Genomic DNA, 26,244 nt, shown 5'->3' with positions numbered 1-26,244 from the left:
GAAGGTCAGCCATGATCTGATAGAATGGTGGAACAGGCTCGAAGGGCCGTATGGCCGACTCCTCCTCCTAATTCTTATGTTCTTATAGAAATTAGAATTGTATGTTCTGAATTAGTGATTTTGTAAATTATTTTTACAGGATATTAGAAGGGGAAAATATGTAAATGGAAAACTCAAACCAAACATCACATCAAGATCTGACAGAGCCACTTGATTCATGAGGACCTGAATATCGTCGGCCTTTGACTGGAAGGAGAAATATTTCCGTTTCTGTCTGTGGGGAAAAGATTTCAAACATCAGTGTGACTGGAAAAGCACCGAGATACACACACACCCAAGTGAGAGTGTTCCAGTGCACTAACTGTGGAACGAGCTTTAACCAGTTACACAGCTTGAAAAACATCGCACCATTCACAGCGCGGAGAAACCGTAAACGTGTTGTGTGTGTGGACAAGACTTCAACTGATCATCCAACCTGGAGAGTCACAAGGACACCGGCACCACTGGGAAATGTGGAGACTGTGGGAAGGGATTCAGTTAACTGTCCTGGCTGGGAACTGGGGAGAGGCTGTTCACCTCCTTCTGTTGGAAGGGATTCACTCAATTGTCCAGCATGCTGACGCGCCAGCGAGCTCGCAATAGGGAGAGGCCATTCACCTGCTCCGTGTGTGGGAAGGGATTCACCTGTTCATCCCACCTCACTGCACACCAGTTAGATCATGCTGATGAGAGACCATTTAAATGCTCTGACTGTGGGAACAGCTTTACAACCTCTGAGGAACTGATTACACACCGGCGAGCTCACACGGACGAGACACCGTTCTGTTGCTCTCACTGCGGGAAGAGGTTCCGACAGTCATTCGGCCTGGCTGAACACCAACGAGTTCACACCAAGGAGAGACCATTCAACTGCTCCGTGTGTGGGAAGGGATTCACTCGTTCAGTTCATCTTTTGACACACAAGCGAATTCACACAGGGGAGAGGCCGTACCTATGTTCTGTGTGTGGGAAGCGATTCAGTCGTCCAAGTGAACTTTGGAGACACAAACGAGTTCACACTGGAGAGAAGCCGTTCCTCTGCTCCTTCTGTGGGAAGAGATTCATTTGTTCATCCAGCCTCACTAAGCACCAGCGAGTTCATACTGGGGAGAGGCCGTTCACCTGCTCCATCTGTGGGAAGGGATTCATTTCTTCATCCAGCCTCACTAAGCACCAGCGAGTTCATACTGGGGAGAGGCCGTTCATCTGCTCAGTGTGTGGGAAGGGATTCATTTCTTCTTCCAGCCACACTAAGCACCAGCGAGTTCACACTGGTGAGAGGCCGTTCACCTGCTCTGTGTGTGGGAAGGGATACACTCAGTTATCCCACCTGTTAGTGCACCAGCGAGTTCACACTGGTGAAAGGCCGTTCATCTGCTCTGTGTGTGAGAAGGGATTCACTTGTTTATCCCACCTTTTGAGACACGGGCCTGTTCACACCGGGGAGAGGCTGTTCATCTGCTATGAGTGTGGGAAGAGATTCATTTGTTCATCCACCCTACTGACACACCAACTCACTCACACCGGGGAGAGGCCGTTCACCTGCTCAGTGTGTGGGAAGAGATTCACTCAGTCATCAACCCTGCTAAAACACCAGCAAGTTCACTCTGACAAGAGACCGTTTAAATGTTCTGATTGTGAGAAGGCCTTTAAAAGAATTACTGATCTGCAGACACACCAGCGAGTTCACACTGGGGACAAACCGTTCTCTTGCTGCGTGTGTCTTAAGCGATTTGCTGCATCATCCCAGCTACAGAAACACCAGCGAGTTCACACTGGGGAGAAACCGTTCATCTGCCCTGTGTGTCAGAAGGGATTTGCTGCATCATGCAACCTGCTGAGACACCGGCGAGTTCACACAGGGGAGAAGCCATACACCTGCTCCGTGTGTGGGAAGGGATTCACTGTTTCATGCAACCTGCGGACACATCAGCGAGTTCATACTGGGGAGAGACCGTTCACCTGCACTGAGTGTGGGAAGGGATTCACTACGTCATCTGGCTTGCGGACACACCAGCGAGTTCACAGGTTACGGCCGAAGGTGGATTCTGTTGTTGCTGCTGATAATAGTACATGTACGCTGATGACACCCAGCTCTACCCCACCAACACTTCCCTCGGCCCCTCCATACTCTCCAACTTGTCAGATTGCTTGTCCGACATCCAGTTCTCGATCAGTAAATATTTTCTCCAATTGAATATTGGGGAGACCAAAGCCATTGTTTTCGGTCCTCTCCAGAAACACCATTCCCGAGCAACTGACTCCATCCCTCTCCCAACTCCTGTCTGAGGCTGAATCAGATGGTTCGCAACCTTGTTGTCATATTTGACCCTGAAGTGAGTTTTAGACCATATATCCACTGCATAACTAAGACCACCTATTTCCACCTCCATAACATCGCCCATCTCCAGCTCATCGCCCCTAGATAAGAGGAGGATAAGAGGAGGATAAGAGGAAACTAATTAATGTCCAGTTACCGACTGTTCCATTTTTGGGCCTTTTCTCCTTTCTAACTCTAGATTCTTTCAGCTGCTCTCATGGACAATTCCCAGCTCCCCAAACCTTCCAGAGTGCCTCTCCTACCCTTGGTATCCAGGGAAGGTATGGGTATCATAGAATCATAGAAATTTACACTACGGAAGGAGGCCATTTAGGCCGGCCGGCAAAGAGCTATCCACTTTGCAGCTCATGGTCTGTAGCCCTGCAGGTTAAGGCACTTCAAGTGCATTTCCAGGTACTTTTTAAATGTGGTGAGGGTTTGTGCCTCTACCACCATTCAGGCAGTAAGTTCCAGACCCCCACAAATTTCCCCTCAAATCCCCTTTAAACCTACCAATTACTTTAAATCTATTCCCTCTGGTTGTAGGGAAATGGGTCCTTCCTATCCACTCTATCTAGGCCCCTCATAATTTTATACACCTTAATAAGGTCTCCTCTCAGCTTCCTCTGTTCCAAAGAAAACAGCCCCAGCTTATCCAATCTATTCTCATAGCTAAAATTCTCCAGTCCAGGCAACATCCTCATAAATTTCTTCTGTACCGTCTCTAGTGCAATCACATCTTTCCTGTAATGTGGTGACCAGAACTGTGTTTTATACAGCACAAGCATAACCTCACTGCTCTTGCATTCTATGCCTCGGCTAATAAAGGCAAGTATCCTGTTTGCCTTCTTGACCACCTGATCTACCTCTCCTGCTACCTTCAGGGATCTGTGGACCTGCACTCCAAGGTCCCTCTGTTCCTCTACACTTCTCAGTATCCTACCATTTAATGTGTATTCCCTTGTCTTGTTAGCCCTCCCCAAATGCATTACCTCACACTTCTCAGGATTGAATTCCATTTGCCACAGTTCTACCCATCTGAATTGTTCATTGATATCTTCCTGCAGTCTACAGCTTTCTTCGATATCAACCACACAGCCAATTTTTGTATCATCTGCAAACCTTTTAATCATACTCACTACATTCAAGTCTATATCATTGATTATATACCACAAAAAGCAAGGGATCGAGTCCTGAGCCCTGCAGAACCCCACTGGAAACAGCCTTCCAGTCACAAAAACACCCATCAACCATTACATAGAAACATAGAAACATAGAAAATAGGTGCAGGAGTAGGCCATTCGGCCCTTCTAGCCTGCACCGCCATTCAATGAGTTCATGGCTGAACATTCAACTTCAGTACCCCATTCCTGCTTTCTCGCCATACCCCTTGATCCCCCTAGCAGTAAGGACCTCATCTAACTCCTTTTTGAATATATTTAGTGAATTGGCCTCAACAACTTTCTGTGGTAGAGAATTCCACAGGTTCACCACTCTCTGGGTGAAGAAGTTCCTCCGCATCTCGGTCCTAAATGGCTTACCCCTTATCCTTAGACTGTGACCCCTGGTTCTGGACTTCCCCAACATTGGGAACATTCTTCCTGCATCTAACCTGTCTAACCCCGTCAGAATTTTATATGTTTCTATGAGGTCTCCTCTCATTCTTCTGAACTCCAGTGAATACAAGCCCAGTTGATCCAGTCTTTCTTGATAGGTCAGTCCCGCCATCCCGGGAATCAGTCTGCTTCCTGCCTCTGAGCCAATTTTGGATCCAACTTGCTACTTTTCCTTGAATCGCACGGGCTTTTACTTTCGTGACCAGTCTACCATATGGGACTTTATCGAAAGCCTTGCTAAAATTCATATACACTACAACAAATGCACTCCCCTCATCGACCCTCCTCGTTACCTCCTCAAAAAATTCAATCAGGTTAGTCAGACACGACCTTCCCTTAACAAATCCGTGCTGACTGTCCTTGATTAATCTGTGTCTTTCTAAAAGATTTATTCTGTCCCTCAGAATTTTTTCCAATAGTTTTCGCACCACTGAGGTTACACTGACTGTCCTGTAATTACTCAGTCTATCTCTTTCTCCATTTTTAAACAATTGTACAATGTTAGCAGTCCTCCAGCACATTACCTGTAGCCAGAGAGGATTGGAAAATGATGGTCAGAGCCTCTGCTATTTCCTCTCTTGCTTCTCTTAAAAGCCTGGGATACATTTTATCCGGGCATAGGGATTTATCCACTTTCAAAGATGCTAAACCCCTTAATACTTCCTCTTTCACTATGTTTATTTCATCTAATATTTCACATTCCTCCTCCCTGATTGCAGTGTCTGCACTGCCCCTCTTTTGTCAAAACAGACATTTAGTGATCCCGTATAATACACCCAGATCATTAACAGTCTGGGTTTTAATCATTTGTAGCTTGTTCCCCACAGCATATATCTCACTTTTGATTTGTGAATGGAGCATCATGCCTACAAACCTTGTTTTAATTGTAAATGCACTCAGCAAATGTATTGAACAACAGATGAACAAGTAGCCAGATCATGACCCAATAATCCAGCTCTATATGTAGGCTGAGGGGACTCTGTTAAGGTGCCAGTGAGCTGCTCTGCATTTTCCCTGAATGAAAATTGACTGAACATTTCTCCCAGTGTAACCTTTGCTGTTATGAAATGTGTGTCTTTTAATGAGCCTCACATCATTGCTGATGTCTGCTGGAAGGAGATGTGTAAAGAGATGGTGTTTGTATAGAAAAGTAAAACAAGCAAACGGTATCTGCGTGATAGTGACACAGTCTTGTGGTCACAGTCAGAACAATGCACAGATATTCTTGTGATTATGGTATGAGCAGGGTAAGTTCACGAATGTAGTAAACAAGTTAAATATAAATATCGCCGGTGCAGCTTGTTAGAACTCCTGGGGAGAAGAGAGCTCGCAATTCACTATGTACAAAGGAAAAGATTCGTGAAAATAAATGTGGGTCCCTTACAGGCTGAGACAGGAGAAATTATAATGGGGAATAAGGAAATGGCAGAGAAATTAAACAATTAATTTGTGTCTGTTTTCATGGAAGAAGGCGCAAGAAACCTCCCAGAAATAGTGGAGTACCAAGGGTGTAGCGGGAATGGGGAACTAAAAAAATACTGCAGAAATTAATAGGACTGAAAGCCAATAAATCCCCTGGACCTGATAGCCTACACCCGAGGGTTTTGAAAGAGGTGGCTGTAGAGATATTGGATGCATTGGCTGTCATCTTCCAAAATTCCATAGATTCCAGAAAGGTTCCCATGGAATGGAAGGTAGCAAATGTAACCCTGCTATTTAAGAAAGGAGGGAGACACAAAAGGGGATCTACAGACCAGTTAGTTAGCCTGATATCAGTCGTCGGGAAAATGCTAGAATCTATTATTAAGGACGTGGCAACAGGTCACTTAGAAAGTATTAATAGGATTGGGCAGAGTCAACACGGATTTATAAAAGGGAAATCATGTTTGAAAAATCAGTTAAGAGTTTTCTGCGGTAGTAACAAGCAGAATAGATAAGGGAGAACCAATGGATGTGGTGTATTTGGATTTTCAGAAGACATTCGATAAGGTGCCACAAAAGAGGTTATTCAACAAAATTAAGGCTTTTGGGATTGGGAGTAATATTCTAGCATGGATTGAGGATTGGTTAACGGTCAAAAACAAAGAGTAGAAATAAACGGGTCATTTTAAGGGTGGCACACTAACTAGTGGGGTACCTCAAGGATCAGTACTTGGGCCTCAGCTATTCACAATCTATATCAAAGACAAAGTTCCTCTACCAACCTGACCCTGCCATACACCACTGCCCCCCACGACAAAATCCACGACAAGCCTTGGACAATGTGGACCATTTTCCATGCCTCAGGAGCCTATTGTCAACAAGGGCAGACATCTACGACGCGGTCCAACACCGTCTTCAGTGTTCTATTGTAGCCTCAGTCGCTTAAGGAAGAGTGCTTGTAGACCAGGACCTCAAACTCTGCACTAAGCTTATTGTCGACAGGGCATGAATGATAGCCGCCCTCCTATGTGGCTCAGAGATGTGGACTATGTACAGCAGACACCTCAAAATGCTGGCGAAGTACCACCAGCGCTGCCTCTTCAAGATCCTACAAATCCATTGGCAGGATCGGCGCACCAACATCGGTGTTCTCGCTCAGGCCAACATTCCCAGCATTGACCACAGTCGATCAACTCCGTTGGGCGGGCCACATCGTCCGCATGCCTGACACGAGACTCCCAAAGTAAGCGCTCTACTCGGAGCTCCGACACAGCAAGCGAGCCCTAGGAGGGCAGAGGAAACACTTTAAGGACACCCTCAAAGCCGTCTTGAAAAAATGCAACATCCCCACCGACACCTGGGAGTTCCTGGCCCAAGACCACCCAAATTGGAGGAAGAGCATCCGGGCAGGCGCTGAGCACCTCGAATCTCAACGCCGAGAGCATGCAGAAACCAAGAGTAGACAGCAGAAGGAGCGTGTGGCAACCCAGGCCCCCCCCACCCATCCGTTCCTTCAACCACCGTCTGCCCCACCTGTGACAGACTGTGGGTCCCGCATCGGACTCATCAGTCACCTGAGAACTCATTTTTAGTGTGGAAGCAACTCCGAGGGACTGCCTAAGAAGGAGATGATATCAATGATTTGGATGAGGGGACCAAATGTTATATCCAACTTACTGATGATACAAAGCTAGGTAGGGATGTAAGTTGTGAGGAGGATACAAAGAGACTTCAAGGGTATATAGACAGGCTAAGTGAGTGGGAAAGAACATGGCAAGTTGGAATATAATGTGAAGTTATGCACTTTAAACTGTGAGAGATTGGGAAATGTTGGTGTTCAGAGGGACCTGGGTGTCATTATACAAGAATCACTGAAAGTTAACATGCAGGTACAGCAAGCAATTAAGAAAGCAAATGGTATGTTGCCCTGTATTACAAGAGAATTTGAGTAAAGTAAAAGTAAAGATGTCTTACTGCAATTATATAGGGCCGTGGTGAGATCATACCTGGTGTACTGTGTACAGTTTTGGTCTTCTTACCTAAGGAAGGATATACTTACAATAGAGCGAGAGATTCCTGGGATGGGAGGATTGTCCTATGAGGTGAAATCGAGTAGACTAGGCCGATATTCTCTAGAGTTTAGAAGAATGAGATCTCATTAAAACATACAAAATTCTTGCAGGGCTTGACAGGGTAGATGCAGGAAGGATGTTTCCCCTGGCTGCGGAGTCCAGAACCAGGGGTCACAGTCTCAAAATGACGGGTCGGCCATTTAGGACTGAGATGAGGACAAATTTCTTCACTCAGAGGATGGTGAATCTTTGGAATTCTCTACCCGAGGGCTGTGGAGGCTCAGTCATTGAGTATATTTGAGACAGAGATTGATAGATTTTTGAATATTAATGGCAGAGCAGGTTCGAGAGACGAATGGCCTACTCTTGCTCCTATTTCTTATGTTCTTGTGTGTTTATAATTATAGAATCGTACAGCACAGGAGGCCAATCGGTCCATGAAAGAGCTATTCACTTAGCCCCACTTTGTGGCTTATATTCAAGACAGAGATCAATAGATTTTTTGATATTAAGGGAATCAAGGGATATGGGGATCGGGCGGGAAAGTGGAGTTGAGGTTGAAGATTAGCCATGAACTCATTGAATGGCGGTGCAGGCTAGAAGGGCTGAATGGCCTGCTCATGCACCTATTTTCTATGATATTGAGTCTGTTCTGCCATTCAGTGGGCTGAATGGCCTACTCCTGCTCCTAATTCTTATGTTCTTATGTTTTGTCTGTTTTCTCCCGATCAGGTAACTATACTCTGTATTTTTGCAGTGCTGTTAATAAAGTCAGTAAAAGACAATCTGTTGTTCTGAGCTTGATTATCACAAGACCCAATATTTAGTCAACAAGATCAACAAGTAAACACATCACGGCTCAATACTCCAGCTCTATATTCACAGGAGAAAGTCTGTTAGATAACACCTTGAGTGGGCAGAAGAAGGAATGATCCCAACTCTCTTTAAGAGCCCCTTGAAGCATTTGTAAATATCTTCCAAATCATGGTTGCAGGACAAATAATGGAATCCCTACTAAAGGAGAAAATAGAACATCTAGAAACTAAAAATGTAATAACGAATACTTAGCAGGGATTTCAAAAGGGAAAGTCTTGCTTGACCAACCGCATTGAATTTTTTGAGGAGTTAACAGAGAGTAGACAAGGGTAATGCAGTAGATGTCATTTATCTAGATTTTCAAAAGGCCTTCGATAAGGTACCTCCTAATAGACTGATGAACAGAGAATGTGGAGTCAGAGGACAAGTAGCAGAATGGATCGCTGGCTGGCTTCAGGACAGAAAGCAGAGAGTGGGGTAAAGGGAGCTATTCACAGGGGCAGAAGGTGGGTTGTGGTGTTCCACAAGGATCAGTGCTGGGACCACTGTTGTTCACAATTTACATTAACAATTTAAACTTTGGAACCAAAAACACAATTTCTGAATTTGCAGACGGTACCAAATGGGGGATAGTCAATACTGAGGAGGATTACAACAAATTACAGGAGAACATTAATAAACTTGCAGCATGTGCTTATAATGGGCTATACAGATAAATGGAAGGTATTACAGTTTGTAGGAAGAATAGGGAGGTCACTTATTACTGGAAGAGTGTGAGTCTGGGTGGGGCAGAGGAACAAAGGGATCTCGGATACAAATACACAAATCACTAAACGTGCCACAGATTAGCAAGGCCGTAAAAAGCAAACCAAGCACTAGGGTTTATTTCTAGAGGTATAAAATTGAAAAGTAGGGAAGTTATGCTAAACCTGTATCGAACCTTCGTTAGATCACACTTGGAGTTTTGCGTATAGTTCTGGTTGCCACATTATAAAAAGGACATAAAGGCACTGGAGAGGGTGCAAAGATTTACAAGGATGATACCAGAAATGCGAGGGTATGCACCTTAGGAAAGGCATTTGATAAGGTGCCACATAAAAGGATACTGCACAAGATAAATGCTCATGGGGTTGGGAGTAATATATTAGCATGGATAGCATAAGAAGTAGGAACAGGAGTAGGCCATATGGCCCCTCGAGCCTGCTCCGCCATTCAATAAGATCATGGCTGATCTGATCATGGACTCAGCTCCACTTCCCTGCCCACTCCCCATAACCCCTTATCCCCTTATCGTTTAAGAAACTGTCTATTTCTGTTTAAATTTATTCAATGTCCCAGTTACCACAGCTCTCTGAGGCAGCGAATTCCACAGATTTACAACCCTCAGAGGAAATTTCTCCTCATCTCTGTTTTAAATGGGCGGCCCCTTATTCTAAGATTATGTCCTCTAGTTCTAGTCTCCCCCATCAGTGGAAACATCCTCTCTGCATCCACTTTGTCAAGCCCCCTCATAATCTTATACGTTTCGATAAGATCACCTCTCATTCTTCTGAATTCCAATGAGTAGAGGCCCAACCTCCTCAACCTTTCCTCATAAGTCAACCCCCTCATCCCTGGAATCAACCGAGTGAATCTTCTCTGAACTGCCTCCAAAGCAAGTATATCCTTTTGTAAATATGGAAACCAAAACTGCATGCAGTATTCCAGGTGTGGCCTCACCATACCTTATATAGCTGTAGCAAGACTTCCTTGCTTTTATACTCCATCCCCTTTGCGATACCATTGGCCTTCCTGATCACTTGCTGTACCTGCATACTATCCTTTTGTGTTTCATGCACCAAGTACAGGTGTCAGTGGGGATGTTGCATTTTATCAGGGAGGCTTTGAGGGTGTCCTTGTAACGTTTCCGCTGCCCACCTTTGGCTCGTTTGCCGTGAAGGAGTTAGAAACTTAGAAAATAGGTGCAGGAGTCGGCCATTCGGCCTTTCGAGCCTGCACCACCATTCAATATGATCATGGCTGATCATGCAACTTCAGTACCCCATTCCTGCTTTCTCTCCATACCCCTTGATCCCTTTAGCCATAAGGGCCACATCTAACTCCCTTTTGAATATATCTAATGCACTGGCCTCAACAACGTTCTGTGGTAGAGAATTCCACAGGTTCACAATTCTCTGAGTGAAGAAGTTTCTTCTCATCTTGGTCCTAAATGGCCTACCCCTTATCCTTAGACTGTGACCCCTGGTTCTGGACTTCCCCAACATCGGGAACATTCTTCCTGCAGCTAACCTGTCTAAACCCGTCAGAATTTTATATGTTTCTATGAGATCCCCTCTCATTCTTCTAAATTCCAGTGAATATAAGCCGAGTCGATTCAGTCTTTCTTCATATGTCAGTCCTGCCATCCCGGGAATCAGTCTGGTGAACCTTCGCTGCACTCCCTCAATAGCAATAATGTCCTTCCTCAGATTAGGAGACCAAAACTGTACAAAATATTCAAGGTGTGGCCTCACCAAAGCCCTGCCAACTTTCAATGACTGATACACCATGACACCCAGGTCTCGTTGCACCTCCCCTTTTCCTAATCTGTCACCATTCAGATAATATTCTGCCTCCCTGTTTTTGCTACCAAAGTGGATAACTTCACATTTATCTACATTATACTGCATCTGTCACACATTTGCCCACTCACCTAACCTGTCCAAGTCACCCTGCAGCTTCTTAGCATCCTCCTCACAGCTCACACTGCCACCCAGCTTAGTGTCATCTGCAAACTTGGAGATATTACATTTAATTCCTTCGTCTAAATCATTAATGTATATTGTAAATAGCTGGGGTCCCAGCACTGAACTTTGCGGTACCCCACTAATCACTGCCTGCCATTCTGAAAAGGACCCGTTAATCCCGACTCTCTGCTTCCTGTCTGCCAACCAGTTCTCTATCCACGTCAGTACATTACCCCCAATACCATGTGCTTTAATTTTGCACACTAGCGTTCCGAGTAGAGCGCTTGCTTTGGGAGTCTCGTGTCTGGCATGCGGACTATGTGGCCTGCCCAGCGGAGCTGATCAAGTGTGGTCAGTGCTTCAATGCTGGGGATGTTGGCCTGGTCGAGGACGCTAATGTTGGTGCGTCTGTCCTCCCAGGGGATTTGTAGGATTTTGCGGAGATATCGTTGGTGGTATTTCTCCAGCGACTTGAGGTGTCTACTGTACATAGTCCGTGTTTCTGAGCCATACAGGAGGCCGGGTATTACTGCAGCCCTGTAGACCATGAGCTTGGTGGCAGTTTGAGGAGGACTCTAGCGTTGACTTTCCCAGTGGCTGATAACAGGGAGATTCCTCTGTAGTTGCCACAGTCGGACTTGTCCCCTTTTTTAAAGATGGTCACGATCACTGCATTTCTGAGATCTCCCGGTATGCTCTCCACCCTCCAGATGTGAGAGATGTGGTCATGTATTTGCGCCAGTAGTGCCTCTCCGCCATACTTCAGTGCCTCAGCAGTGATTCCATCTGCTCCCGAAGCTTTGTAGTTCTTAAGCTGTCTTATGTATTTTTCTGCATTATGCAGTGTAGGGGTTTTACTGAGTTTTACAAACACTGGCACCTGCTCAACTATGTCATCGTCCGAGCCAGGGATCGCAAGGATGTGCGCATCACCCGCGCCATGAGAGGAGCTGACAACTGCTGGATGGACCACCGCCTAATCCGATGCGTCATTGCTATCAACGTAGCCCCAAAGTGGAGGGGGCAGCAGAAGCAGTGCCGCAAAAATATCAATGCGGGGCACTTAAAGACCCAGCTAAGAGAGCCCTATACAGCCAGCGCTTCACAGCTAACCTGGCGTGCCTCGATGACCCCGAGACACAGAATGCCCACAGCGCTTGGTCTGTCCTCCAGGCCTCCATAACCAGTGCCTGCGAAGAGATGCGCGGGCACTTGACCAGGAAACACCAGGGCTGGTTTGATGAGAATGATCAGGAGATCCAAGAGCTAATAGATCACAAACGCAGGGCATTTCTGAGCCTCAAGCAACAACCCAATGCGGGAGCAGCAAAGCAGCATTACAGACGGCTCAAGGCTGAGGTCCAACAAAAGACCCAGGATCTAAAGAACAGGTGGTGGATGGAGAAAGCACAGGAGATACAGCAGCTGGCCGACAGCCATGATGTGCGAGGATTCTTCATCACAGTCAAGGCCACCTACGGTCCAAACACCCAAGGCCCCATCCCACTGCTGGCCATGAACGGGGAAACACTAATCAAAGACACCGAAGCAGTCAGGGCCCGTTGGAAGGAGCACTTCGAAGATCTCCTCAACCGAGACTCTGCCTTTAACTCGAGTGTTCTCGACTCCATCCCGCAGCATGCTACTCACCACCAGTAAAACCCCAACATTAGCATGGATAGAGGATTGGTTAACTAACAGAAAACAGAGAGTCGGGATAAATGGATAATTTTCCGGTTGGCAAACGGTAACTAGTGAGGTGCCACAGGGATTGGTGCTGGGGCCTCAACTATTTACAATCTATAGAACGAAGAGACCGAGTGTAATGTAGCCAAGTTTGCTGATGATACAAAGATGAGTGGGAAAGCAAGTTGTGAGAAGGACATTAAAAAATCTTCAAAGGAATATAGACAGGCTAAATGATTGGGCAAACATTTGGCAGATGGAGTATAATGTGTGAGGTTATCCACTTCGGCAGGAAAATTTTTTTTTTAATTAATTAAATGGAGAGAAATTACAAAATGCTGCAGTGCAGAGGGACCTGGGGGTCCTTGTGCATGAAACACAAAAAGTTAGTATGGAATGTTGTCCTTTATTGCAAGGGGGATAGAGTATAAAAGCGAAGAAGTCCTGCTATAACTGTACAGGGTATTGGTGATGTCACACCTAAAGTACTGCGTACAGTTCTGGTCTTTGTATTTAAGGAAGGATATACTTGCATTGGAGGCAGTTCAGAGAAGGTTCACTAGGTTGATTCCTGAGATGAGGGAGTTCACTTATGAGGAAAGGTTGAGTTGGTTGGGCCTATACACATTGGAGTTCAGAAGAATGAGAGCTGATCTTATTGAAGCATATAAGGTAATGAGAGGACTTGACAGGGTAGATGCAGAGAGGATGTTTCCCTTGGTGGGGAAATCTAGAACTAGGGGGTATAGTCTTCATATAGTCCTCATATTTGGGACAGAAAGGGTGAAAAAAAAATATTGCAATGAATTTGTGAAATTATGTATCAATAAAAGGTAAGAGTCAATTGTTTACTGCATGCATGCCTATGATTTTGTCCTTATGTCTTACTATTAGGCTCATCTACTCAATCTTCCCACTGTGAAAAGTTGCTTATAAAATAGAGTGGGAGAGCCAAAATATTTTCTAAAGATAATTAGAAAACACATAATGCAAGTAAAATTTAATTCTTGCATAATACTGGAATAAATAATTGCAGATTTTCTGGTCAGAGCCTGCAGGAGTATATTAGGATAGGAAAGAAATCTTTCTTGATATTCCAGACACTTGAGATTTAATCATGCCACTTGATGTCTGGAGAAAAAGTGAAAACTGTTTAATCCATGGTACCAATCAACATTGCAGAACTATGGGACCAAACAGTGAATATAAATTCACCAAAACTTGCTTGAACACAATTTAATTAATTTGTGATTTATTTCTTACTGTATCTTTTCTCTCATCTTGCTATCCTATTTAAGCATTTTTTTAAAACATTCTGATTAGCAGTCCAGTGACAATGCACAAACTGTTACTCATTAAAATCTAAAGCCATTCAGGCATCAAAGCCTTATACTGTGAATTTCAGTACTTGAAACCTTAGATGAAGCACAGAATTAACACAACTTTAATATGATGCCAAGAGGTGTGAGTTGAGAAAACAGCATCAATTTTAATTGCCCTGTATTTCAGATATTGGCTCTGATGCTATGAGATTTTTCAGTACTCATGTTCAAAACTTGTGCTGCATTGCAAAGTACTTCAAATTACAGTCAAATGCCGCAAATTCTCAACAGATGCAGGATGTTGGTGCTTTGTAAATTGCACAGCACCAAAGACATAGGTCACAAGTTGCATTTCTAAACTGTGTGCCTTGGAACTCACCAAGTGGTGGCAAAGTATTACTCAGACGGAATTGAGTTAAACACAGCAGTCAAATCAACCAAGCTGTTCTTATAATGCGATCGATTTTGACTGCTTCAACTAAGGCTAAGACCTTGAGGCAAGCTCCTTATACATCCTCATACAATGGCTTGAAAAGGTTAAAAAGGAGGGGGAAAAAATGCCTTTAAAATAAGACAAAAAAGCAAATCCCTCACCGGACAGTAAAATATGGAATTGTAACATCCTCTGAATGTTACAATAAAATCCAGTTAAGAAATATTTTAAATCCTGATTCAATTCCTTACTATCTAACTGCTGAATTGATGCTGGTCCTTTTTATTTCACAATGCCTTGATTTGGAAGATAATGCAAAAGAGCATGGCTAAAATCCAGTACAAGTTGGACTATGGAATACTGCATTGATAACAGGTTGTGCAGCATGTATTTGGTTGTAAAAATTAAGATATACTAATTGATTTCATGTGGCGTTGAACATGGTGAATCAAGAGCAACTTGTGCGGACCTAATCGGGAAGTTAAACCCTAAATTATACCCATTCATGCACCCGTTTTCTGCCAGTCTCATTAGCATATGCTGGCACATACAATTCAGCATAAGCAATCAGAAAGCACAATAAACAGTCGCGGCCCGAGGAAAGCACGGAACTTACACTATATGTTCCTTCTTTAACTATGAAAATTCAAGTTTCAAGCAATCAAACCATCATTCAGCCACATTAGGCACAGCAGGTTTAAATATATGCAAATATGGAAGCTTTTCAATTTTTAATGTGACTCATACTGATGCCATAAAGATACTTTTAAAGAACCAGAAAAAAAACAGTACAGGTCTCAGTGGGGATAAATTAAAAGAATGAGAGGGGATCTCATAGAAACATATAAAATTCTGTGGAGATTGGACAGGTTAGATGCGGGAAGAATGATCTCGATGTTGGGGAAGTCCAGAACCAGGGGTCACAGTCTGAGGATAAGGGGTAAGCCATTTAGGACCGAGATGAGAAGAAACTTCTTCACCCAGAGAGTGGTGAACCTGTGGAATTCTCTACCGCAGAAAGTTGTTGAGGCCAGTTCGTTGGATATATTCAAAAGCGAATTAGATATGGCCCTTACAGCTGAAGGGATCAAGGGGAATGTAGAGAAAGCAGGAAAGGGGTACTGAGGTTGAATGATCAGCCATGATCTTATTGAATGGTGGTGCAGGCTCGAAGGGCCGAATGGCCTACTCCTGCACCTATTTTCTATGTTTCTATAGTTTCAGAATAAGTGGTCACCCATTTAAAACTGAGATGAGGAGGAATTTCTTCTCTGAGCATTGTAAATCTGTGGAATTCTTTTCCCCAGAGAGCTGTGGAGGCTGGGTCATTGAATATATTTAGGGCGCAGATAGACAGATTTCTGAGCGATAAGGGAGTAAAGGGTTATGGGGAGCGGGCAGGGAAGTGGAGCTGAGTCCATGATCAGATCAGCCATGATCTTATTGAATGGAGGAGCAGACTCGAGGGGCCAAAGGGCCGACTCCTGCTCCTATTTCTTACATTCTTATGAACAGGCTGAGTCTCTTTTCTCTTGAACAAAGGCTGAGGAGTGACCTAATGGGGGTCTTTAAAATGATGAAAGGTTTTGATAGAGCGGATACAGAGAGAATGTTTCCACTTGTGTGAGGAAGAGCATAACTAAAATCTGATATTCAGATCCTGATGAATGGAGTGACTGTCAGATCTTGGTGTGGTGTTTGGTTTGAGTTTGCCGTCTGTAAATGCTGCCCTTCTCATAGGCTGCTTTTATCCCCACTGGTCGGCTGGTCTCAAGTGATCCTTGGATTTAGTGTCACATTGTAATTGGACCTTGATTTGGTGTCAGTGTAAGTGATTTGTGGATTTGGTGTCAGTGGCAACTTACATATAAATATCACATTTAATATAGTAAACTGTCCCAAGGCAAACAACAAGAGCGATACCAAAAAAATATGTTTTGACACCGAGCCACAGGAGATAGCAGGAAATATGACCAATAATTTCAACAAAGAGGCAGGTTTTAAGGAGAATTTTAAAGGAGGAGAGAAAGGGGGAGAGGCGGAGAGTTTTAGGGAAGGAATTCCAGAGCTGAAGGCTTCCCAAACCCTCTCACCCCAACCCCTCCTTCAGCCCTACTCTCCAACTCCCCTCACCCCAACCCCTCCTCTCCAACCCCCTCATCCCAACCCCTCCTTCACCCCTACTCTCCAAACTCCTCACTCCAACCTCTCCAACCCCCCTCACCCCAATCCCTCCTTCATCCCTACTCTCCAACCCTCCTAACCCCAACCCCTCCTTCACCCCTACTCTCCAACCCCCCTCACCCCAACCCCTCCTTCACCCCTACTCTCCAAACTCCTCACCCCAACCTCTCCAACCCCCCTCATCCCAACCTCTCCAACCCCCCTCACCCTAACCCCTCCTTCACCCCTACTCTCCAAACTCCTCACCCCAACCTCTCCAACCCCCCTCACCCCAACCCCTCCTTCACCCCTACTCTCCAAACTCCTCACCCCAACCTCTCCAACCCCCCTCACCCCAATCCCTCCTTCATCCCTAATCTCCAACCCCCCTAACCCCAACCCCTCTCATCCCAACCCCTCCTTCACCCCTACTCTCCAACCGTTCTTGGCTTTCATTGAGTTCACTGTAATGGAAACTGACAGTTGGAACCTGTCAGAATTTGAAAGGGATTTACAAATGATTCTAGAAATTCTTAGAATTGTGATCTTTCTTTATTCTGTCCATCGAGGAGTTAGATAACATACTTTTCCTGTGAATATGGAGCTAGACTTTTGGGTCGTGATGTGTTTACTTGTTCATTTTGTTGACTCTGAAATTTGAGTCTTGTGATTTCAGACACCAGATAATCAAGTTCAGAACTACAGTGTGTCTTTTACTGATATTATGAACAGCACTGCAAAAATACAGACGGAGTATAGTTACCTGATCCGGAGAACAGGAATAATGCAGTGGATTCCGAGCTCTCCTTTCCCCAGGTGTGTCTAACAAGCTGCAGCTACACTGGTGATATTTATACTGAACTTGTTTACTGCATTCCTGATCTGACTCTGCTCCATAACCATAACCACAAGGATATCTGTGCATTGTTCTGACTGTGACCACAAGGCTGTGTCACTGTCATACAGGGATACCGTTTCCTTGTTTCACATCTCCACACACAGACCATCTCTTTACACATCCCCTTCCATCATCCAATCAACATCGGTAAAACAGATTATCTGATCATTGTTACAATACTGTTTGAGGGAGCTTGCTTTGCCCAATTTGGCTGCTGCTTTCCCTACATCAGAACAGTAACTACACGTCAAAAGTAGTTCCTTGTCTGTAAAGCACTTTGCGACGTCCTGAGGCAGTGGAAGGAGAATGAAATGCAAATTTTTTTCTTGGATAATAGTAATAGTTACATTGGGATAAATTTTCATCCATTTTCTATTACAGGCTCTCTGGAAGGTTTGGGGAGCTGGGACTTGAGAGTAACTGAAGGTATTAGAACTGAGATAATCTAGAGTTAGAAAGGAGAAATTGCTCAAAAATGGAAGATTCGGTAACAGGGCACAAATTTAGTCTCTTATCTTGGAGGAAAGAAATACTCAGTATACTGTGTGTTTAAAACAAAGTTGATTAATTTGACATATATGTAGAATATTAAACTCCAGCCCAGTTATAGGGGTCAGTAACATCAGCAGAAACAAATCCAACTCTCAGAATTAACATGGTTTGCTCCTGGAAATGATTAACAACAGCAATAACAGCAAGAATCCAACCGCTGTAGTCACTTGTCATTTTGTTTTTGGACATTAAAATCATATAATTTACAAGTGCCCCCTATAAAAGGGGAGGGGGACACTAAAACCGGCAATTAAAACAAATTAAACTTTAAAACATAAAATCAAATTAACATTTGGTTGCCGGGGGTGATGATGCACTCCAGTCCCTCCGGTGCCCATCTCTCGCGGAAGGCCGCGAGCGTACCGGTGGACACCGCGTGCTGCATCTCCAGGGACACCCTGGCCCAGATGTACGTGTGGAAGAGGCAGGCAGTCAGGTTGAACGACCCCCTCGACCGCCCGCTGCCTGGACCGGCTGATGGCACCCTTGGCCGTGCCCAGGAGCAGTCCTACGAGGAGGCCCTCGGACCTACCCGCTCCCCTCCGCACAGGGTGCCCAAAGATCAGGAGTGTGGGACTGAAGTGCAGCCAGAATTTCAGGAGCAGCCCCTTTAAATAATAAAACAGGGGCTGCAACCTCGTACATTCAATAAAAACATGGAACACGGACTCTTCCAGACCGCAGAAATTGCAGGCGGCCTGGGAGCCCGTGAACCGGCTTAAAAATTTATTGCACGGCACTGCTCCGTGCACCACCCTCCAGGCCAAGTCCCCGATAAATAGTGGGAGGACTCCCGCGTAGAGTGCCTCCTCCGGACGGCAAGATGGTGCGCCATGGTGTGTCTGCAGTCACTTGTGAACCCGCTGGTGTGTCAGCAGGTGGGATGACTGGCTGAATCCCTTCGCACACACGGGGCAGGTGAATGGCCTCCCCCCAGTGTGACTGTACCGATGAGTTTCCAGCCAGGATGGGAAGCTGAATCCTTTCGCACAGTCCCCACGGTTTCTCCGTGGTGCCGGTGTCCTTGTGTCTCTCCAGGTTGGACGATCAGTTGAAGCCTGGTCCACACACAACACGATTACGGTTTCTCCCCGCTGTGAATGGTGCGATGTTTTTCAGGCTGTGTAACTGGTTAAAGCTCTTTCCACAGGCAGTGCACTGGAACACTCACTCGGGTCTGTGTGTGTCTCGGGGGTTTTCCAGTCACACTGATATTTGAAATCTATTCCCACAGACAGAACAGGCAAACATTTCTCCTGTGACATTTTAAAGGTAAGTTGTGCTGGGTGGGGTTTGCTGCCCCACTTCTCCCACAGACAGAAGAGACATTTGTGTTTGCACATTGAAAGGCGGCTGATATTTGTCGCTGATGAATGCAGTGACTGTCAGAGCCGGGTGGGGTGCGGCCTGTCGGTGCTGCCCCACTTCTCTCACAGCCTGGAGCAGCACTTTACAAAATTCACAACATTCTCTGCTCCTGGTTCCTGGCCCAGGGAAAGGCCGCGCATGCGCCCTGCCGCCCCCTCAGCCTCCCAAGATGGCGGCGGTTGCCGGGGGCCTGTCCCCGGGAGAAAGACCCGGCAGCTGCCCCCCCGCCCGGGGAAAGGCCGGAGGCCCACAGCGGGTGTGTGTGAAGCGGGTAATGCGGAGTGTTGTCTCTCGGGCGGGGCCCGGGCCCGCACTCGGTGGGTGTGAAGCCCGCGTCCCCCCGGGGTTTATTAACCCGCTCCCTCCGCCCATCGCTCAGCCGCCCCACCGCGCATGCTCAGCTCACACTGCCCGGGTGATTGACGGCGGCTCCGGACCAATAGGAAGAGCGGGGGCGGGGCTGGAGGACCGGGCGGTTGGTCCTCCAACCAATGGAGTGTGCGAGGGGCGGGGCTTGCGCCCCCCCTGAGTGGGCGGGGCTGAGCCCGGATCTCCCGCACTGAGCATGCGCGGCCGGAGCAGGCGGACAGACGCTGTGGACCCGCGGGGAGGCCGGACAGGGAGCTCCACACCCCCCCGCTGTAGGCCTCAGGCTTACCCCGGGTTTGACCCGCGGTGACAGGCCCGGCTCAGCGGGGTCACTGGCCGCCATGTTGCACAGGAGAGAAAATGTATTTTGGAAGAAAATTGGGAGACATTCCAAAGCAAATGGTCCAATTTAAAGGTGACCCCAAAGCTGAGGGTCAGGGGCAGGGTCAGCTGATCAGTCTGTTCCAGCATTAACAGCAGTCTCGGGTACAACAACAAGCTGATGGTCAGTCACTAGTTACAGGATGCTCTTCAATACTGGCCACTGCTCTGGAAAGGACATCAGTGTTAACTTTCAAACACCAATCATTCAAAGGGAGCAATTTCTGGGGCTTTGGGGAAAGAGCGGAGCGGAGTCATTGAATGGCTCTCAGAGATTTGCACAGCTTGATGGGCCGAATGGCCTCCTGTGCTGTATGATTAGTGAGTATTTTTCTCTAATAAACCTTGGGCATTGGTGTAAGTTAGGAACTGCAATTAAATAGATCAGTGATCTTTATTCACTAAGTAGAAGTAATTAATTAAATCAGTTGATTGCTGAGTAGTTGCTGGGTGTGTTGTGCTAAGGTTTAGAGTTTAGTTCTATTTGATAGTTGCGAGTGTAACTAGAGGGATGGCAGGACAGCTCAGTCCCATGGATTGCACATCCTGTGGCATGTGGGAAATCCTGGATGCTTCACGTGGCCAGAACGACCAAGTGTGCAGGAGGTGTCTCCAGCTGCACCAACCCCAGCTCCATGTTTTGGAGCTTGAGCGGCGGCTGGAGTCACTGCGGTGCATCCGTGAGACTGAGAGCTACGTGGATAGCACCTTTCTAGAGGTGGTCACCCCGCAGTTTAAGAGTGTGCAGGCAGAGAGGGATTGGGTGACTGCCAGACAGAAGAGGAGGACTAGGCAGGTAGTGCAGGAGTCCCGAGTCCATCTCCCTCTCTAACCGGTACTCTGTACTGAGCACCGGTGAGGGCAATGGTGGCTCTGGGAAGTGCAGCCAGAGCCAAGTCCATGGCACCACGGGTGGCTCAGCTGCACAGAGGGGGAGGAAGAAGAATGGAAGAGCTATAGTGGTAGTGGTTTCGCTAGTCAGGAGAGCAGACAGGCGTTTCTGCGGCCGCAGACATGACTCCAGGATGGTATGTTGCCTCCCTGGTGCCAGGATCAAGGATGTTACTGAGCGGCTACAGGGCATTCTGGGGGGGGAGAAAGGGGGGAGCAGCCAGAGGTCGTGGTCCATATCGGGACCAATGACATCGGTAGGAAGAGGGATGAAGTCCTGCAGGCTAGGAGAGAGATTAAAAAGCAGGATCTCAAAGGTAGTAATCTCCGGATTACTCCCGGTGCCATGAGCTAGTGAGTACAGAAACAGGAGGATAGAGCAGAAGAATACATGGCTGGAGAGATGGTGCAGGCAGGAGGGCTTTAGTTTCCTGAGGCATTGGGACCACTTCTGGGGGAGGTGGGACCTGTACAAGCCGGACGGGTTGCACCTCAATAGAGCCGGGACCAATATCCTCGCTGGGGGGGGGTTTGTTCGTGCTGTTGGGGAGGGTTTAAACTAGCCTGGCAGGGGGATGGGAACCTGAGAATAGATTCAGTAGGGAGGGGAGTAAAGCTATAATTAGAAAGCAAAAATAAAGAAAGTGAGTTTGAAGGAGAAAGGAAACGAGCAGGAAAAAGGTAAAAAAAAAAAAATTTAAACGCTCTTGGTCTAAATGCACATCGCATTCATAACAAAATAGATGAGTTGACGGCACAAATAGATGCAAATGGGTATGGTGTGATAGCCATTACAGATACATGGTTGCAAGGTGACCAGGACTGGGAACTAAATATTATGGGGTACTTGACAATCCGGAAGGACAGACAGAAAGGACAAGGAGGTGGAGTAGCTCTGTTGATAAAGGATGGAATCACTGCAATAGTGAGAAATGATATTGGCTCAAATGATCAGGATGTTGAAATAGTTTGGGTGGAGATAAAGAATAATAAGGCAAAAAAGTCACTGGTGGGTGTAGTCTATAGGCTCCCTAACAGTAGCAACTCTGTTGGTCGGAGTATAAACCAGGAAATAGTGGGAGCTTGTAAAAAGGGAACAGCAATAATCATAGGTGATTTTAACCTCCATATTGATTGGAAAAATCAAATTGGTCAGGGTAGCCTTGAGGAGGAGTTCATAGAGTGCGTAAGGGACGGGTTCCTTGAGCAGTATGTAATGGAACCAACCAGGGGGCAGGCTATCTTAGATCTGGTCCTGTGTAATGAGACAGGATTAATAAACAATCTCCTAGTAAAGGATCCCCTCAGAATGAGTGATCATAGCATGGCTGAATTTCAAATTCAGATGGAGGATGAGAAAGTTAGATCTCAAACCAGCGAAATAAGCTTAAATAAAGGAGACTATGAAGGTATGAGGGCAGAGTTGGCTAAAGTGGGCTGGGAAAATAGATTAAAGTGTAGGACGGTTGATGAACAGTGGTGTACATTTAAGGAGATATTTCATAACTCAAGAAAAATATATTCCAGTGAGGAGGAAAGAGTGTAAGAAAAGATAGCCATCTGTGACTAATTAAAGAAATAAAGGACGGTATCCAATTAAAAACAAGGGCAAACAAAGTGGCTAAAATTAGTGGGAGGACAGAAGACTGGGAATCTTTTCAAAGCCAACAAAGAATGAGTAAAAATAAATGATTAAGAAAGGGAAGATAGACTATGAAAGTAAACTAACACAAAATATAAAAACAGATAGCAAGAGTTTCTATATGTATATAAAAAGGAAAAGAGTGGTTAAAGTAAATGTTGGTCCCTTAGAGGACAAGACTGGGGAATTAGTAATGGGGGAACATGGAGATGGCAGAAACTCTGAACAAATATTTTGTATCAGTCTTTACGGTAGAAGACACTAACAATGTCCCAATAGTCAAGGGGCTATAGTGGGGAAGGAACTTATCACAATCACTAAGGAGGTGGTACTCAGTAAGATAATGGGACTAAAGGCAGATAAATCCCCTGGACCTGATGGCTTGCATCCTCGGGTCTTAAGAGAAGTAGCGGCAGGGATAGTGGATGCATTGGTTGTAATTTACCAATATTCCCTGGATTCTGGAGAGGCCACAGCAGATTGGAAAACTAAATTTAAAAAAGGAGGCAGACAAAAAGCAGGAAACTATAGACCAGTTAGCCTAACATCTGTGGTTGGGAAAATGTTGGAGTCCATTATTAAAGAAGCAGTAGCAGGACATTTGGAGAAACAACATTTGGTCAGGCAGAGTCAGCATGGATTTATGAAGGGGAAGTCATGTTTGACAAATTTGCTGGAGTTCTTTGAGGATGTAACGGACAGGGTGGATAAGGGGGAACCAGTGGATGTGGTGTATTTGGACTTCCAGAAAGCATTTGACAAGGTGCCACATAAAAGGTTACTGCACAAGATAAAAGTTCACGGGGTAGGGGATAATAGCATGGATAGAGGATTGGCTAACGAACAGAAAACAGAGAGTCGGGATATGGTTCATTCGCGGGTTGGCAACCAGTAACTAGTGGGGTGCCGCAGGGATCAGTGCTGGGTCCCAATATTTACAATCTATATTAACAACTTGGAAGAATTGACCAAGTGTAACGTAGGCAAGTTTGCTGATACAAAGATGGGAGGAAAAGCAATGCGTGAGGAGGGCACAAAAAATCTGCAAAAGGACATAGACAGGCTAAGTGAGCGGGTAAACATTTGGCAGATGGAGTATAATGTTGGAAAGTGTGAGGTCATGCACTTTGGTAGAAAGAATCAAAGAGCAAGTTATTATTTAAATGGAGAAAAATTGCACAGTGCTGCAGTACAGCGGGACCTGGGGGTACTTGTGCATGAAACACAAAAGAATAGTATGCAGGTACAGCAAGTGATCAGGAAGGCCAATGGAATCTTGGCCTTTATTGCAAAGGGGATGGAGTATAAAAGCAGGGAAGTCTTGCTACAGTTACACAGGGTATTGGTGAGGCCACACCTGGAATACTGCGTGCAGTTTTGGTTTCCATATTTACAAAAGGATATACTTGCTTTGGAGGCAGTTCAGAGAAGATTCACTCGGTTGATTCCGGAGATGAGGGGGTTGACTTATGAGGAAAGGTTGAGGAGGTTGGGTCACTACTCATTGGAATTCAGAAGAATGAGAGGTGATCTTATCGAAACGTATAAGATTATGAGGGGGCTCGACAGGGTGGATGCAGAGAGGATGTTTCCACTGATGGGGGAGACTAGAACTAGGGGGCATGATCTTAGAATAAGGGGCCGCCCATTTACAACTGAGCTGAGGAGGAATTTCTTTCGGAGGGTTGCAAATCTGTGGAATTCTCTGCCTCAGAGAGTTGTGGAAGCTGGTTCATTGAATAAATTTAAGACAGAAATAGACAGTTTCTTAACCGATAAGGGAATGAGGGATTATCGAGAGCGGGCAGGGAAGTGGGCCTGAGTCCATGATCGGATCAGCCATGATTGCATTAAATGGCGGAGCAGGCTCGAGAGGTCATATGGCCTACTCCTGCTCCTGTTTCTTATGTTCTTATGTAGTGAGTATAGAACTGAACCTAGCCAGAGTCAGCACCTTCAGGGAGAGGGAGGGGAACCAGTGAGTGTTTTCTGATCCCAGCCAGAATTGGTGGTGAAAACTGGGAGGGGAGGTGAAACAGTCTAGCGACATGCGATGCGTTTGGATTTCAGCACAGCAGGAGGGACAATGTGTGGGACAGGGATTTACAGATTTGGAAGAACAAGAGAGGAAAGAATGTTCCATGAAACTAGATGTGTGTATTCTGAATTTTTGTCTTGTACTGACAGTGATGAGTTTTGTTATCTCCTTTTACAGCGTATTAGAAGGGGAGATTTTCAGACAGGAAACACAAACCAAACATCACGTCAAGATCTGACAGAGTCACTCGATGCATCAGGACCTGAATATCATCGGCCTTTGAAAGTGGAAGGAGAAATGTTTGTGCTGTCTGTGGGAATAGATTTCAAATATCAGTGTGACTGGAAAGGCACCGAGACACACACAGACCCGAGTGAGTGTTCCAGTGCACTGCCTGTGGAAAGAGCTTTAACCAGTTACACAGCCTGAAAAAACATCGCACCATTCACAGCAGGGAGAAACTGTAAACGTGTTGTGTGTGTGGACCAGGCTTCAACTGATCATCCAAACTGGAGAGTCACAAGGATACCCGCACCATGGAGAAACCGTGGGAATGTGGTGACTGTGGGAAGGGATTCAGAAAACCATGTGAGCTGGAAATGCATCGACGCAGTCACACTGGGGAGAGGCCGTTCACCTGCACCGTGTGTGGGAAGGGATTCACTCGGTCATCGCACCTTGTAACTCACCAGCGAGTTCACACTGGGGAGAGACCGTTCACCTGCTCTGAGTGTGGGAAGCGATTCACTCGGTCATCCCACCTGCTGACACACCAGCGAGTTCACACTGGGGAGAGGCCATTTACCTGCCCCGTGTGTGGGAAGGGATTCACTGGGTCATCCCAACTTGTAACTCACCAGCGAGTTCACACTGGGGAGAGGCCGTTCACCTGCTCTGAGTGTGGGAAGGGATTCACTTTATCATCCCACCTGCTGAGACACCAGCGAGTTCACACTGGGGAGAGGCCATTCACCTGCTCTGAGTGTGGGAAGGGATTTACTGTGTCATCCAGCCTGCTGACACACCAGCGAGTTCACACTGGGGAGAGGCCGTTCTCCTGCTCTGAATGCGGGAAGGCATTCACTCAGTCGTCCAACCTGCAGACACACCAGCGAGTTCACACTGGGGAGAGGCCGTTCACCTGCTCTGAGTGTGGGAAAGGATTCACTGATTCATCCAGCCTTCTGACACACCAGCGAGTTCACACCGGGGAGAGGCCGTTCACCTGCTCTGAGTGTGGGAAGGGATTCACTACGTCATCCCACCTGCTGAGACACCAGCGAGTTCACAAGTGACTGCAGGGGTTGGAATCTGCTGTTATTGCTGCTGTTAATCACATCCCGACTGAACCATGTTCATTCGGACAGTTGGGGTTTGTTTCTGCTGATGTTAATAACCCTATAACTGGGCTGGACTTTAATATTCTGGATATATTGCTGATTGTGTTCTTGGGGCTGCAGTGTCCATTTAAGAAACGCTGTGTGTTATCT

General features: G+C 46.1%; 1 pseudogene; it reads left to right on the top strand.

The window, feature by feature from the left end:
* Window positions 1-26,244, top strand: part of LOC139256457 (zinc finger protein 850-like) — an 80,773-nt pseudogene that overhangs the window by 30,931 nt on the left and 23,598 nt on the right.

The sequence above is a fragment of the Pristiophorus japonicus genome, chromosome 3 (assembly GCF_044704955.1).
Source record: "Pristiophorus japonicus isolate sPriJap1 chromosome 3, sPriJap1.hap1, whole genome shotgun sequence".
Lineage (NCBI taxonomy): Eukaryota > Metazoa > Chordata > Chondrichthyes > Pristiophoridae > Pristiophorus > Pristiophorus japonicus.
The sequence above is the reverse complement of the archived record's forward strand: the minus strand, read 5'-3'. Positions and strand labels throughout refer to the sequence as shown.